Source organism: Callospermophilus lateralis, chromosome 7, assembly GCF_048772815.1.
Source record: "Callospermophilus lateralis isolate mCalLat2 chromosome 7, mCalLat2.hap1, whole genome shotgun sequence".
Classification (NCBI taxonomy): domain Eukaryota; kingdom Metazoa; phylum Chordata; class Mammalia; order Rodentia; family Sciuridae; genus Callospermophilus; species Callospermophilus lateralis.
Genome location: NC_135311.1, coordinates 8,887,191 through 8,904,194, shown reverse-complemented (window position 1 = coordinate 8,904,194; position 17,004 = coordinate 8,887,191). Strand labels below are relative to the sequence as shown.

The following is a 17,004-nucleotide window of genomic DNA, read 5'->3' as shown; positions in this document are numbered from 1 at the left end:
AATTCGAAGAAAGTGGTCACGGATGAAAAAAAATTCCTTCAATCTTACAGAGAAGGAACCCATAGCGCTCTATTAAGGTTTCACTTACATTTATCTTTAACAGACACTTCATGAAGCCTTAGAAAGATATGTTGTGTCTGCTTGTTCTTAGTGTTTGATTCTGGGAACAGTCCACCCTCTTTCTGCAAAGGAGATGCATTTGTTCCTTGTATGACAAGGTCAGATCGTGGTGCTGGGCATGAGAGGGCAAGTCACAGCAGTGATTGACAGATTAAGAACACAGCAGGAACAGGGATAGACACAGAGGGAGGAGTGGGCAAGGCAAAACTTCAGGCACATGGCATTCTCATTCTGCGTGTGCATAAGTCTCTGTGAAGTCATAGCTACGAAGTGGCTAGTTTTTTTTTTTTTTTTTTTTTTGCCAAGGTTTAAAGGTTAGAATTAAATGTTTATAAATTTGTTTGCCAAAACAAAATTTCAGTTATTGTCTATGGATAGCACTATCCCAGGTACTGGGGAATGATACATCTTGTCCCATCAAAGGATACCCTCTGTCAGAGTGCTCCATCTAAATGTCCTATTCTAAACTTGTCCCAATCCTCCTTGAAAACTTTCCATGGCTCCCCGTGGCTTCTATCATAAAAATGTACCTGCCTTCTCAGGCCCTGCATTCCTTTATAATCTTATTTTCCCTGTGGTGCCTTCCAGACACCATCCCCTGCCCCCGGCCCCCCTCTCCCTACCCCGCAACTCCTGGACCAGTGTCACTCTTCACTCCTGTGCCCTTCCTGTTTTGATACTCTTTCCACCATCTGTTGCCACACACAAACACTAACCCTCCCCTGGCTGATTCTCATTCATAGTTTTCTCCTCCTCCAGGCGCTTCCATGATCCACTCACCCTCTTCAGCACACACACACACACACTCTCCACACCGGGCTGTGTAGCCTTCCATCCTCCAATACCTCCCGTGTAATTCTGTTGTTGTACTTAGACCCTGGGTTATATCACCGGGCATCATGATTCTGTTTCTCTCACTGCTCAACGTTTTGCTAGCAGATACCATTTTTATTTGCTCTTATTAGTTATGCATGACAGTAGAATGTTATTTTGACATATTATGCATATATGGAGTCTAACTTCTCATTCTTCTGGTTGTGCATGACTTAGAATTACATTGGTTGTGAAATCATATACGCACATAGGAAAGTGATACCTGATTGATTCATTGTCCTGTCTTTCCTCTTCCGACCCCCTCCCTTCCTTTCATTCCCCCTTGTCTAGTCCAAAGTATTTCTATTCTTCCCTACCCTCCTCCCTTCATGTGCACCCTCATATCAGAGGGAACATCTGGCCTTTGGTTTGGGGGGATTGGCTTATGTGACTAGCGTGATAGTCTCAGATACCATTTTTAAATTTATGTTAGAAGTCTAAGCACTATGTTGTATATGAAGACATTTGAAAAATAACAATATTTTAGACATAAATTTTTTTAATGGAAGAAATAATAAATGGATTGGGGAAATGTATTATCCTTGAAAAACTGAAGAATCCATGCTCTGTGCTCATCTCTGGCTCTTTATTTTTATTATTTATTTATTTACTTACTTACTTACGTGTTTATGTGTTTATTCATTTATTGCAGCTCCTGTCAGTGAACAACTTGGTGAGTTCTCTCTTTTGCTCCTCAGTGTGTCTGGATAAGAGTGTCTCTCTAACATAAAACATTTGCCTAAAAACCCCCTCCTATTTTCCATTTCTTTGCCAAGGCCAGCAAAGATGTGAAAAATGACACCTGGTCTCTTGGCATTGCTCAAGGGTTAGCATATCTTCATGGTCACCCTCTTCCCCTCCCTGGGTGAAGTGTTAGATCCAGTCACTGGCCTCGGCTGGGCCCTGGTTTTATTCCTACTGAGCTGGACCCCACTTATCCACGAGGCACTCCTTCAACTCCATGGTCCACGTGCAGGGCTGGGGATAGGATCTTCTCTAATCAGCAAGCCAGGAGAAATCCTCTGAAAACATCCCACTGTGAGATGCCAGCAGGAATACCCTAACCTTCACAGCTCTGGAAGTCAGTCCTCCGGGAAATGTGTGGGGACCAGGCCAGGGCTGAAGACAGACTGCCTGTATCAACATCTACTGTAGTTGTGACTCATATCACTCTTGGGGCCAGAGGGCGTCTTGGATATTTGAGAATCCATGAATAGCAAGAACTCCCTGCATTTCCTCTCCTCATCCCAAATCAGCTGCTTCAGCTGTACCCTAGGTCATCTCTGGATTCCAATAGATAATTTATCCATTTCTTGTCCTTCCATAATGAGCTATGCTGGGGGTTTTCTGGACATTTGCGTTATCATTTATAAAATGAAGCTGTTAGGCAACTGGATCTCTTTAAGCTTTTCTCGGTAGCAAAAAAATCCCTCGATAGAATTATCTATTCTTTTAGGAAAAGTGCAAAATTGTGATTTTGACAATGCCTGTGTAAGCTCTGTCTGTAATCAGATAGGGAACGGGAATTAGCTGAGTTCTGAACTTAAGATTAAGACAAATGAAATTATCTACATAAAACTCATTCAGCCCATCGGGCAGTGACTCCAAGTAGCATATCCAGAGGATGTAATTGTCACATAACGGCTAAAGGCTACAGATGACACAAACACTACAATTTATTCAGAGTGAATTAATGTCTCTAAACCTGTGGTGTGTGTGTGTGTGTGTGTGTGTGTGTGTGTGTGTGTGTTTGCACACACACAAGCACACATTTGGGAATGTGATGACAGGGGTGAGGGTCATTTTCCCATGACCCACTTCCACCACAGGTAACCAACCACAGACATCGCAGTGAATCCTCTTGAATTCACATTGTTCCTTGCCACTCTCTCTGCCCCTGGGGAGGTGAGTGCTGCGGGTTGACATGCACCTTTGAATGACCAGTGACCCTCTCAGGGAGCCTCTTAGGTGCTGTCCAAAGCTAGGTCCTCCCGTCTGTCCCACAAGAACCTCTGCTGCTGGGACTGTGGGCACTGCCACCTCAGACTCATTTTCTCTCTCCTCCTCCTCAGTAACTCCATCCAAATCCATACTTTCCCTTCAATTTCCATGGACCGTTTTCTTCCAAGGAGAGAGCATGGATCTGACCTGCAAAAGATCTAGTTCCCACTCGCCACGGACAACAAAATGGTACTTTGAGGGAAAAGTATTAAGAAAAACCCCCCAAAGCACCCTCAGGGTTCGTGAATCTGGAGACTACAAATGCCAGGCTGATGACTTGCCTGTAAGCGACCCTGTGCACTTGGAATTCTCTGCAGGTGAGACAGAAGTAAAAGAAATAAAAACCCTAGAAATTATTTCAGACCATTTTCTCTCAGGCTGCTGACACCATTCACTTGGGTGGACTCTTGAATGGACATTTTTGTTCCACATTATAGTTAAACAAGGAGGGCGTTCACAGGCTCTGTGTGTAACCAGACAGGGAACAGAATTAGCTTCTTAAGTTTGAACATAAAAATTAAGAAAATTGATACTCTCCAGATAAAATTCATGTAGCCCAATGGGCCGAGACTCGGAGTAGTGTATCCAGAAGGATATCATTGCCATATAACAGCTAAAGGTTATGGATGACCCAAACACTACCATTTCTTCAGAGTGAATTAATGTCTTCACACCCAGGCAGGGTGTGGAAAGGGGGTGTTGTAGTTTCATGGTTTTGTGTGTTGGGGGGGTTGTTTGTTTGGGGTATGAGGGAATGGAATCCAGGGCCCTCTACTATTGAGCCACATCCCCATACCTTTTTTTATTTTTAATTTTGAGACAGTGTCTTGCTGAATTGCTCAGGCTGGCCTTGAACTTGCATTCCCCCGCCTTGGTCTCTTGATTCACTGAGATTACAGACATACACCACCATGCCCAGCTAACCCTGTGATTTTCAAAATTTGACCTCAGTCAGAAAGCCTGGGAAGGTTTTGGGTTTGGGTTTTTTGTTGTTGTTGTTGTTGTTGTTGTTTTTTGGTGTTGTTTTGCTTTGTTTTCGTAGGGACTCGGTACTGAGAATTGAATTCAGGGGCACTAGACCACTGAGCCATATCCTCAGCTCTATTTTTGTATTTTATTTAGAGACAGTGTCTCACTGAGTTGCTTAGCACCTCACCATTGCCAGGACTGACTTTGAACTCTCAGTCCTCCTGCCTCAGCCTCCAGAGCCACTGGGATTACAGGCATGCACCACCATGCTGGGGTCTGGGAAGGTTTTTTATCATACTCAGGCCCTACCTTATATTTACTGAATCAATATGTATAGACTTGCAGGGCACAGGGGCCCATGCCTGCAATCACAGCTACTTGGAAGAATGAGGCAGGAAGATCATAAATTCAAGGCCAGTCTGGGAAACTTAGCAAGATCCTGTCTCGAGATAAAATTTAAAAGTGCTGAGGATGTTGCTCAGTGGTAGAGTGCTTATCTAGAAGGTACAGGGGTCTGGGTTTATTCCTCAGTATTTCAAAAGAAACAACTTATGGGAGTGCAGTCCAAGAATTAGTATGTTTTATAAGCTGCTCAGGTGAAAGGAAATTTGGGTTGAAATTCATTTGAACAGTTCCTATACATTAAGGTGTGTAGTTTTAAGTCATATTACTTACTTGAAATAATAAGTGGCACAATGATTTGTCACATTTATAGCTATAGATGAAGAATTTCCTGTTTGTCCTAAAACCACCTGTTATAAAGTTGAAGTCATATCATCCCAGTTACAATGCCCTTTAATTTAGTGAAAAAGGAAACAGTGTAGTAACATAACAATTTCCCTCTTAAACATTTACCTATTAAAGGGATCATAAATATCCCCCAAAATGAAAGACCCTAAATGATCAAGAGAAGAAGATTCATTAAATGAATTACAATGCTGCCCCTAAAAGAAAACTGTCCCCCATTGAAAATCAAGCTCAGTAATGATATTACTGAGGGAAAATATTCTGACATAGTAAATAAAGGGCAATTTATCAAATATATAAATATTATTCCAATTCAATAAAGGAGAAACAATACACAGAGACGCTCACATATTTGAACATGGAAGAAAAACAATTGGAAGCATCTCTGGGCAATGAGATCGTAGATACTTTTTACTTACATTTCTACTTTCCAGCTTTTCTCAATTGCATATGTTCATTTTAAAATCCAGGGGGCGAAATGATAAGTATTTTAAGAATCCTTGGAATAATAATGAAAAGAAAGAGGAAACAGTGGGATGAACCAAATAACTGGTCTTATTTTTCCTCCAGCTCCACTGATCCTACAGGGTCCACCTTATGTGTTCGAAGGAGACTCCGTGCTTCTAAGGTGTCGGACAGAAGCAAAAACTGAACTGAATACTGTAGCATTTTTTAAGAATGGTGAACGCCTGGTATTACCTAATAATAGTTCTGATCTGCACATGGATGGTGCCGATCTGGTGCACATTGGTTGCTATCACTGTGGTGACTATACACACACGTGCTGTACAGTTTATTCCAATAGTGTCAGCATCCAAGTCCGAGGTAAGGCTTTCATTGTTTTGTAAGTGGGTTGGTGAGAAGGAGGGCACCTGAGGTGGCAGAGGTAGACTAGGAGGAAGAGGGTGGGCTGGGGTGCCCTTGCGGGAAAGTGCGACTGTGCTCTTTGTGCTGATGGACGGCAGAACTCAGAAGTGGTGGTGCCACAGAGGCACTTTTCCCTCCAGTGCCTTTCCAAGCCTCACTCTTCTGGGGACTGCTGTGATCTTTCTTTCTAGTGCTGTTCCCACGTCCTGTGCTGACCACGAGCTCCTCTCAGCCCACGGAGGGAAGTCCGGTGACCCTGACCTGTCAGACTCAGCTCCCTCCAGAGAGGTCAGATGTCCAGCTCCAGTTCTGCTTCTTCAGAGATGGTCAGGTTCTGGGGTCAGGCTGGAGCAGCTCCCCAAAGCTCCGGATTCCTGCCCTGGGGACAGAGGACTCGGGGTCCTACTGGTGCCAGGCAAAGAGAGTGAATTCCCACGTTCTGAAAGAGAGTCGGAGGATCTCCATCACTCTGTGGGGTGAGTCTCAGTGGGTCCTGGGATGGACAGGGGACGGGACTGGAAGAGTTGTGTGCAATTGCACATCAGTTTGGTTCGTGTGGAACGTGCCTCTTCCACGTGTGAGAATGGGAGCTGTGTGACAGAAGAGACCTCAACTCTTGTGGACATCTTAGAAGAGTTTAGAGAAAACAAAAAGCTCAGGAAAAGAGAGACAGAGCTCATTTTTCTTTCGCTGCCTTTGGATACAACTCTTCTTTGAAAGCTCTCTTCCCTGATGCCCTGTATTTCCTGCTAGGTCTATAGTCATAAGCGATGGCTGGGCTGACTGGACTCTGCTCAGCCAAATGGACAGACTTGGAACACTAGGTGCCTGGAGGCAGAGTGCTGCAGGACAGGGAAATCCAAGGACAAAAGGTTGGGGAATAAACGGTTCCAATTTGATGTCCCTAGGAATGGTGGTGTGCCCATTTTTATTTTTTCCCAAGTTTCTAAAATTGTAGACATTTTCAAGCATGACTCTCATCCAATGGCCAAATGGTTCCCTTTATGAAATTTGGTCTGTCTCATGGAAAATATATTTAAGCATTAGGAAGGGACACATGGTCTGTGGTGCCCAATTTCCTGAGTGAGCCGGGAATGAAAGTGATAGCATTTCCCATAAATTCACCCCTGTTCCTAAGAAAAACAAAAGTCCAATGACACTTTCTTCTAAACTGACTAAATCCTATTAATCTTGCAGTTCCAGGAAGCAGAATTTTCTAGGGTCACTAGTTTAAGGAGAAACAGTCCAGCGAAGGTGGAGAGGGGATTTATTGTCCAATAGTTAAAACGCAATAATTCCTGACAAAGTTTTTCCCCAACCTCAGGTTCTTCTCCCCCTCGGTTTAATGATCTTCCTTTGTTCTTAAAGACCCGAGGATAACTCAAAAAGCACTGCCCCAAGCCAACATCATTACCAAAAGCCCATCACAGATGAGCCTACTTGACGGGACTGTCCTGGCCCCCAATCCTTTGACCTCATATGTCACATGCTAGACAGGTTAAGAAGGGTGTGCTCAAGGGCAAGCCTACTAAACATGTCAATAGTGTTCCTTTCCAATTAGCTGTTGCTGTCTCTGAATCCCCAGGACAATCTCCTTTGATGCCAAGTCTCCCTGCCCCCTGCACACCCTGGTCATTTTACTCAGCTGTTTGGGCAGCAGATATCACCTCTGGGATGACTGACCGTGTTCTATCAAGGTGTGGGTGGACATGAGAGCAGGATAGATGGGGCTAACTCTATTCCTAGGCTGGACTCTCCACAAGAACATTAGGAAGTAGAGGACCTCCCTAGCCCAGCAGGGACCATAGCCTCTCCAACCGTCTCCCTGTTCCCAAGGACAAGGTAACTCCACTCCAGGCTAACCTCATATAGGGAATCAGCAGATTCTGCCATTTCCAGCCTGTGACTCTCCTCTGTCCACGAGCACCCCACTGCCTCCAGGCTCACGTATATACATTTTTTTAAATTTACTTAGGAGTTACTGTCAAAGTCCAAACACGCACTGTCCCAGCCTTAGGACCAGTGTTTGAAGGGCAGAAGTTGACGCTCATCTGCTCAGTAGACAGGCTCCCAGGGCCCATCACGTTCTCCTGGTATAAAGTCAAGTTGGGGAAGGAAACAAAGATTCACACATCCTCAGAAGCAGAAGTCAAGATCTCCATGTTGAAAGGCAGTGACGCTGGGGACCGTTACTGTAAAGTCAACAGTAGTCACAGAAGTTTTACCAGCAGGCGGGTAACCATCAAGCCACGGAGAGGCGAGTGCTGCTGAGTGTCATCCAAGGAATGGATGACCAAACCGCACACAGGGCTCCTCTGTGCAGACCACAGGCAGTCGGGTGGGAGTGGACATTGACATCCAGTGCTTAGCAGGAAAGAGCTCAGGACAGAAAGGGCTGCGGGCCGTGGGGAGTTTTGGAAACTCTCAGACATAGAGATTAAAGAAAACGTTCAGTGATGAGGAATATGTCTGCACCCTTCATATTTACCAATCCCTTTGCAGTGTAAGCAACGTTCAGTGCCTCTTAAGAAGGAAAAGCAGAACAATTAGGATGTTAGAGTCAGGACTGATCTAGGGCCACGTCTCTTGACAAGGCCCTTGACTTACGGATCTTCAGGGACCCTCCCTGCACACATGTAAACAGAGATGGTCAGAGAATGGCCATGGGCAAAGCCCTGAGACCAACCCTAATGAAGTGCCCCCAAGGACATCATCTCCTCTGCCAAAGAGGGGGCAGGTTACCTGGCAAGGGGGGCAGGAGGGAAGAGGCAGGGGTCTGACGGAGAAGGAATAGACGGGAGCAGACCAGATGGAGGATGGGGAGGGATGGGGAGAGAAGCCTGGGAGGTTGCTGGACCACCCTGAGGGCCAGGAGAGACTAGAGTCTGGCCATTTGCTCTGGCCACAGATGGGAATTACAGGGAAGAGGCAGAAGTAACGGTTGACTCATTTTCTCTCCCTCAGCCGCTGTGTCTCGGCCTGTCCTCACCCTCAGCCCTGCTAAGAACTGGCTCCTTGAAGGAACCTGGTTGACACTTCACTGTGAAGTCCAGAGAGGTTCTCCCCCGATCCTGTACAAGTTTTATCATGATTCTGTCTCCCTGGGGAGCAGCTCAACCCCCTCTGTAGGAAGAGCATCCTTGGGCATCTCTCTGACGGCACAGCACTCTGGGAACTACTACTGCACTGCTGCTAATAGATTCGGCCCCCAGCGCAGTGAGGCTGTGAGGCTCTCCGTCTTGGGTAAGCCCCGAGTTCCTGCTAAGCCCATCCCTGGTCAGATCCCTCTCTCTCAGGCCCCTTCACAAGTCTGCGGGAACCTTCCTGCTTCCTATCACAATCAGCCTAACACCCTTCTCGACTCTCAGCAAACCCAGGCCTCAGAGCTTATCCATCCCTGGCTCACCCTGGCCCCATGACAGCTCAGAGACTCCCCCAACTTTTACCCAACACATTTCTTTTCACAAATCATCACTTTGTGCCCTCCATCTTCTGAGCCAATTTTTCTTCACTTGATGCACAGATGCTTCACCTGTTTCTCCCTAACACACGTAGTTCAGCTGCAAGCACCGCTGTGCGGGCAAATCTTGGGCAACACCATAATTTCTCCAAAGAAGTCTCAAGCAGTTACAGCTCTCACAGTAGGTCTGCAGAGGACTGGAGGTGAAAGGGAAGAATATGATGATTCCAAAACCAGAGCCCCCAGCCTTAATGTATCCACTAACCCATTAAAATGTTTTATTATGTCCTCACACTTAGCAATATCTAAATCCTCTCTACTTCCTGTTCCTTGTCTGTCTCCCTCAATGTCAATGGAATATAAGCTCTAAGAGTACAGGACCTCATGGTATAGGTCTTCCCTACCTCCCTGAGCCTAACAGTGTGTGGCACTGGGCATTTGGAACTCTTCTATTCTTGTGCAAGAAGAGAATAGTGTTTATCAGAGACTGGGAACGGGTAGGGGGAGAAGATGGTTATTAGGTGTGCACTTGGAAAGGCGGGATATTTCTAATGTTCTATAGCACATTGGGAGGGTAACTATGATTGACAACAACTAATTGTCTACTTCAAAATAATTAGCAGAGAAGATTTTGATGTTCCCAACACAAAGAAATAATGAATGTTTGAGGTAATGGATTAGCTAATTATCCTGACCAAATACATGTATCAAAATAGCACACTATGCCCCAAATATAGATATGATTACTATGTCAATTAAAATTTTGAAAATTATAAGGAGAAAAGATGATGACATAGTACTTTTATGAAAAAGAATTGCTACAGAAAACAGGAAAAAAAAAAACCTCTCAAATTCTTCTAGATAGTCTCAATACAATTAGAGGAAAATATGGACTCAAAAAAAGTTCAAAAAATAAATTAAAGAGGTCAAAGAAGAGATGATAAGACAATAAAATAATAAGAAGAGATAAGAAAACAATTCAGCAGATCTCAGGAGAAACAAAGAAAATTACAAAGATGTTTTAGAAATAAAATCCAAATGTAAGGCAATAAGAATAGAAGAGATACCCCTAAAAAATGTTAATTGAATGAAGAATCATTATGAGAAAGCAATATAGAATGCAAAACAGAAAAAGAGGCAAAAATATAATATGGAAATCAGACAATAGATACCCCATGTTTGGATAATTAAATGCTTCTAGAGGAAAAACATTTTAAAAATATTTTTTAAAATAAATAACAGATTTCAAAAACAGATTAGAAAACCAAAGTGAAGAGAAAAACAAAACTCAAAGATGTAATTTGAAAATTTCCTAAAATGAAGAAAACATTAGCATGTACATAAGATTATCTCAATTAAGTTTTTGAACTTCAGAATTAAAGTGTGTGTGAAAGAAAGAGAGAGAAGAGAAGCAGAGGGGAAAGGAAGCGGGGTGGAGCGAGAGAGAGGGTTTTTGGAAAAAATGAGCAGTCCTCTCAGAAAGAAAAATATCCAGTTGGTCCTTGACTTTGCACAATAGTCAATGCCGAAGAGAGAAGTGTGGTGTCCAGAGGCATGAGAAAGGAGAATTTTACATCAAACTGAAAAGTCACTGTCAAAAATGCAGAAATTCAGGGAATTTAGTGCCCTTTAACCATTCTTGAAAAAAAAAAATTACTTCTTGAGAAAATCCAGCCCCTCAAGATGTGAATCAACATAAAGGACATATAATGAGGGAAACGTGATATGAAAATACAGACGGAACCGCGTAGCTCAGAGTTTCCCAACCCTGGCTGCACACGAGAATCACCTGGGAACTTGGACAAATACCTCTCATTAAGCTCCTCTCCAAAGAAATTAAATTCAGAATTTCTCAAGTAAGACTTGAGAAACAATATTTTTTAACACATATTCAGGTGAGAATATTGTACCAAGAAGGTTGAAAACCACATATTTCGATACAGAAATAGTGGCCAACCAATTGTGAAAACTATGGTTATGAATAGAAAACCAGGGTTGGGGCTGTAACTCGGTGGTAGAGCACTCGCCTAGCACGTGTGAGGCCCTGGGCAAAACTCAGCACCACATAAAAATAAATAAATAAGATAAAGGTATTGTGTTCATCTACAACTAAAAACTCTATTAAAAGAAAGAATAGAAAACCATTACAAACACTGAGAATTTAAAAAATATATGTGTAATGAAGAAAAATCATCTGGTCAGAAGCAGGAGAGGAAGTAAAATAACAATTATTTTCTTGTGATCACTATTATTTCATAATGGGCAGCAAAAAGAATTGACTTGACAATTTTTTTAAAAAATTAATGTTGCTTCCAAACAAATAATTATGTAAGGCGATGAACACACCAATTGCCCTGATCTGATCATTACACATTGTATACATTATCAAAATGTCACACTGTACCCAATAAATATGCACAATTACTGTATGTCAGTTAAAATGGAAAACATTTTATAAAATTAATAACATTTCAAAATTTCCATTTTATAAATCATTTCTGAGTATTTTTAGAAATTCATTAATGGGTTAGTAAAGTTACATGAAAAACCAACTAGCAGCCTGTAGAGTCACTCAGGAGAGAGTGAGTGAATTATTCAAGTGGAATGACTAGAAAAAGAGAATAAATAATAAATATAAACCCAACTGAAAAAGGTATGAGGAAACAGATACTTATTTGCCCCTAGTGCAGGTGTTAATGGGTCCAATGTTTTAAAGAATAATTTATCATTATTTAAACTGTTCATATACCTCCTCCAAGAAATTCTACTTCTAAGAATTTATCTTAATGCATGCACAAATATATAATGATATATCTACAGGATCACTTAATGCAGTACTACACAAACATTTAAAAATTATGATCTAAACATTCATTCAGAAAGAATTGCTTAAGTATATTATAGTAAATAAACACAATGGAATATTCCAAGGTTTGTAAAGTAGGTAATATCTGTACAAAATTTTACATACGTAAGAGTTGCACTTTATTGTATATAAAGAAATATACTTTGAGGCTGGGGTTATAGCTCAGCGGTAGAGTACTTGCCTTGCACTTGTGAGGTACTAGGTTTGATTCTCAGCACCACATAAAAAATAAATAAATAAAATAAGTAAAGATATTGTGTCCACCTATAAAAAATTCTTAAAAAAATATATATACAATATATATAAACTTGGTTCTTTTAAGTGAATGGTGCAGATCGTTTGTAAATACCACAGAAAGAGGCTCAGGGTAGGTTGCTAAGGCAGAAAGCAGGTTGTGGAAGAGTGTGTATTGTGATCCCCTGCCTGTGGTTTTCACTGTATTTAGGTGTTGATGTGAGTAAGTGTATTTGTACATAGAAACGGCTTAGAAAGTTATTAACACATACACAACTGAGGAAATCTCTGAAAAATAAAAATAAGATAAATGATAGAATGTTTCTTATTTATTTTATATAATTCTGTAAATTTAACATTATTTTAATGGGGAACTGTTTGAAATTATTTTAAGAAGACACTAATGTCAGCTAACATGTTTTCTCTCCTCAGTTCCATTGTCCCGCCCTGTCCTCGCACGCAGAGCTCCCATGTCACAGCCTGTGGTGGGGGACGTGATGGAGCTTCACTGCGAGGCCCTGCGGCTTACTCCCAATCACATACACATTTTACCATGATGATATCACCCTGGGGAGAAGAGTGGCCCACTCTAGAGGAGGAGTGTCTTTTAGACTCTCTATGACTGCAGAACATTCTGGAAACTACTTCTGTAAAGCCAGCAATAGTGCTCAGACACAACACAGTGACACAATGACACTCACTGTCAGTAAGTTGACCTTTCCCACTAACAGCAGCAGGAGGAGCAGACCATAGCCCACCAGACCATGTAGGCGAGACTGGAGCTCAGTTTCCACAGAAGCACCCCCTGGGGGCTGTCATGGTAGGCCTGCTGCCTCACAGACACATGGAGAGCAGGTGTGCCTGGATTCTACAGGTGGAGGAGCATGCACCTTCCTTTCTCACTGTACCTTCCTTTCCCAGCTGGACTTTCCTTTCTCCAGCTGTTCTTTGATTTCTCCAGCTGTACCTTTCTATCTCTAGCTATATTTACCTTTCTCCACCTGTACTTTCCATTCTCCATCTGTACTTCCCTTTCTCTAGCTGTATTTTCCTTACTTGAGCTGTTCTTTCCTTTTCCTAGTTGAAGAATTATTTCTGAAGCAGTACTATACTTGCTATAGGTGTTCTTCCCTTTCTCCAGCTGTACTTTTCTTTCTCTAGCTGTACCTTCCTTTCTCCAGCTGTACTTTACTTTCTCCAGGTGTACTTTCCTTGCTCCAGGTGTACTTTACTTTCTCAAGCTGTACTCTCCTTTCTCTAGCTGTTCTTTCCTTTCTCTAGCTGTACTTTCCTTACTCTAGCTGTACTTTCCTTTCTCCAGCTGTACTTTCCTTTCCTTTCTCTAGCTGTACTTTTTTATCTCCAGCTGTACTCTCCTTTCTCTACCTGTACTCTCTTTTCTCTAGCTGTGCTCTCCTCCTCTAGCTGTACTCTCCTTTCTCTATCTGTACTTTCCTTTCTCCAGCTGTACTTTCCTTTCTCCAGCTGTACTCTCCTTTCTCTACCTGTACTCTCCTTTCTCTAGCTGTACTATCCTTTCTCTAGCTGTACTCTCCTTTCTCTATCTGTACTTTCCTTTCTCTAGCTGTACTTTTCTTTCTCCAGCTGTACTTTCCTTTCTCCAGCTGTACTCTCCTTTCTCTACCTGTACTCTCCTTTCTCTACCTGTACTCTCCTTTCTCTAGCTGTACTCTCCTTTCTCTACCTGTACTCTCCTTTCTCTAGCTGTACTATCCTTTCTCTAGCTGTACTCTCCTTTCTCTATCTGTACTTTCCTTTCTCTAGCTGTACTTTCCTTTCTCCAGCTGTACTCTCCTTTCTCTACCTGTACTCTCCTTTCTCTAGCTGTACTATCCTTTCTCTAGCTGTACTCTCCTTTCTCTATCTGTACTTTCCTTTTTCCAGCTGTGCTATCATATCTCCAGCTGTACTCTCCTTTCTCTACCTGTACTCTCCTTTCTCTAGCTGTACTATCCTTTCTCTAGCTGTACTCTCCTTTCTCTATCTGTACTTTCCTTTCTCCAGCTGCGCTTTTCTTACTCTAGCTGTACGTTTTCTTATTAGCAGTGCTCTGAAGCCATTGTTATGAAAACCCACAAATTTCTCCCTAGCTTCTCTTGTGTTCTGCCAGAGTAACCTGGCTCCCATCCAGGACCCTTGCTAGGAAATTTCCCAATTTTCCTACTCTTGCTTCTTTACATGCCCCAATCCATTCAGCAATATCACCAAGTAACACTGTCATGAGCTGACCATCTGGTCACATCTCACTGATCCACCTCCACACATTGCTTCACCATCGCTAAAGTTGAGAAAAGACTCAGCTACCAGGTTGTATCACAGAGATCACCAAAGACCTCCTTGTATTTAGATCCATTGGCCATTTATATCCCGCCATCATTCCATGACTCTAATGATCACATGTCTATGTCCATGACCAACACCATGGCCTGTCCTTTCCCCACATCCATCATCCACCCCACATATACATAGGCCTCCAACCCTAAAAGACCATTTTAAGCACTTACTACTCACCATCACCTCTTGCCCTTCCAGCAACTCCTTCTGTCACTACTCTCCGCAGACCTCAACAGAACTCCCAGTTCAATCACTCTCCTACTCCCTCCCTAATGCATCTGCCAAGAGCACCTCTGACTCCTACCATCAAGTTCAGTATTTGTCTATCTTTCCCCCAGGTATGGAGCAGGGGATTCTTCTCCCGGTGTCAGTGAACATTTCCATTTGATCTCTACATTCCATCCTCTCATGCATCCTCAGAACCTTCATGACACCAACTATCCCTTTCTCACTCATGACTCTCAGCATCTCTCCTCATAGGCTCCTTCCGTGGGCATTGGACTTGCTCCATTTCTCTCACAGCTAGATACACCATTGCTTGATCCTGCTCCATCCACTGCTCATCACACTTGCTCCACCCAAATCCACAAGGCACAAACTGAGGGGTGTTCCTTGAATCCTCTCTATCTCTACTGCCACCATCCTAGTCATAGCCTTCGTCATTCAATGACATTTAACTACCCCTCAATTTCACTTCTGCCCCCACTACAGTCCATTTTGCATAACAAGGTCAGAATTCTCATATCATTGCTTAGTGAAGAAGGATCAAAATCCTCAGCATGGCGTGGGAAGCCCTGCCTGGCTCTCCAGCCGTCCCTCATTGCTATTCCCACCTAAGCCCACCTTCTTCCCAACCCAGGACCTTTGCACATACTGTCTACCTGCCTCATGTCCTCTTTCCTCCCTCTTCCCATGGTTAATTTCTAATGCCATGAGAAGCTTCCCCTGACTCATCTGTGCTAGATCCAGTCCCAGTATTCAACCTTTCTTACCACCTGATCTTTGGTCTCAATTATCAATGCTTTGACTCTAAATTTCTGTTTTGTTCAGTTTCTGCCTACCATTTCCCCTGCATTGGAGGCTCTGAGAGCAGGGTCTATGTCTTTCTCACCATTGAATATCCATTAGATACAGCCATTGTTAGAACTTATGGATACCTTGTATTCAGTAATTTGTGAATAATTAAATATAAAAATGAGCAAATACACTGCAATGCCCATCCTCTTGTGAGTCCTGTTTCTAATGTAGCCCAGACTTAATTCCATCCCTGGTTATATATGCAACAGCTCTCTCCTCTCCTTCACTTTCTGTTGAACAGGTTTCTCCATCTCCCCTTCATCCTTTGACTTATCAAATACACAGTTTTCAATTTCATCTGTTTTCAGATCCCTCAAATATGCTTGGGTTTGTACATCTCACTGCCCCAAACCACAGGTAGTTACTGCACACATGTCAGTGTTGCCTGAGGTCTGAAGAGGGTTCTGAGAATTGTAAAGGATGAGCTCTCATTTGTGTCACAAGGTCATTAGAAAACAAGAAAATCACTTTCCTGTTTCAAATATCTTTAGTGTGGAAGAACATATTCAATCAGAAAGAGCTAATGGCTGTTTTTCCTCCCTCAGTTCCAGTGTCCCGCCCTGTCCTCACCCTCAGGGATCCCAGCGTCCAGCCTGTGGTGGGGGACGTGGTGGAGCTTCACTGCAAGGCCCTGAGCGGCTCCCTCCCCATCACATACACGTTTTATCATGAGGATGTCAACCTGGGGAGCAGAAAGGCCCACTCTAGAGGAGGAGCATACCTCAGCGTCTCTGTGACTGCAGAACATTCTGGAAACTACTTCTGTGAAGCCAGCAATAGTGCTCAGACACAACGCAGTGACACAATGACACTCACTATCAAAAGTAAGTTGGTCTTTCCCACTAACAGCAGCAGAAGGGACAGACCATTGCCCCCCCCAGCCCCAGTAGGTGAGACTGGAGCTCAGTTTCCACAGAAGCACCCCCTGGGGGCTGTCATGGCAGGTCTGCTGCCTCACAGCCACATGGAGAGCAGATGTGCCTGGATTCTACAGGTGGAGAAGCTTGCACCTTCCTTTCTCACTGAACCTTCCTTTCTCAGCTGGACTTTCCTTTCTCTAGCTGTACTTTCCTTTCTCTAGCTGTACCTTCCTTTCTCAGCTGTACTTTTCTTTCTCCAGCTGTGCTTTCCTTTCTCTAGCTGTACTTTCCTTTCTCTAGCTGTACCTTCCTTTCTCTAGCTGTACTTTTCTTACTAGCAATGCTCTGCAGCCATTGTTATAAAACCTCAAATATTTCTCCCTAGCTTCTCCTGTTTTCTGCCAGAAAAACTTCAGCTCCCATCCAGGACCCTTGCTAGGAAATTTCCCAATTTTCCTACTCTGGCTTTTTTACATGCCCCTTTCCATCCAGCAATATCACCAAATCCCACTGTCATGAGCTGACCATCTGGGCACATCTCACTGATCCACCTCCACCCATTGCTTCATCATCGC

The 17,004-nt window shown here is 43.2% G+C and overlaps 1 protein-coding gene across 1 annotated transcript in view; it reads left to right on the top strand.

Moving 5' to 3' along the window:
* Positions 1-17,004, top strand: part of LOC143403523 (Fc receptor-like protein 3) — a 105,547-nt gene that overhangs the window by 72,935 nt on the left and 15,608 nt on the right. The gene's annotated exons all lie outside the window — the stretch shown is intronic.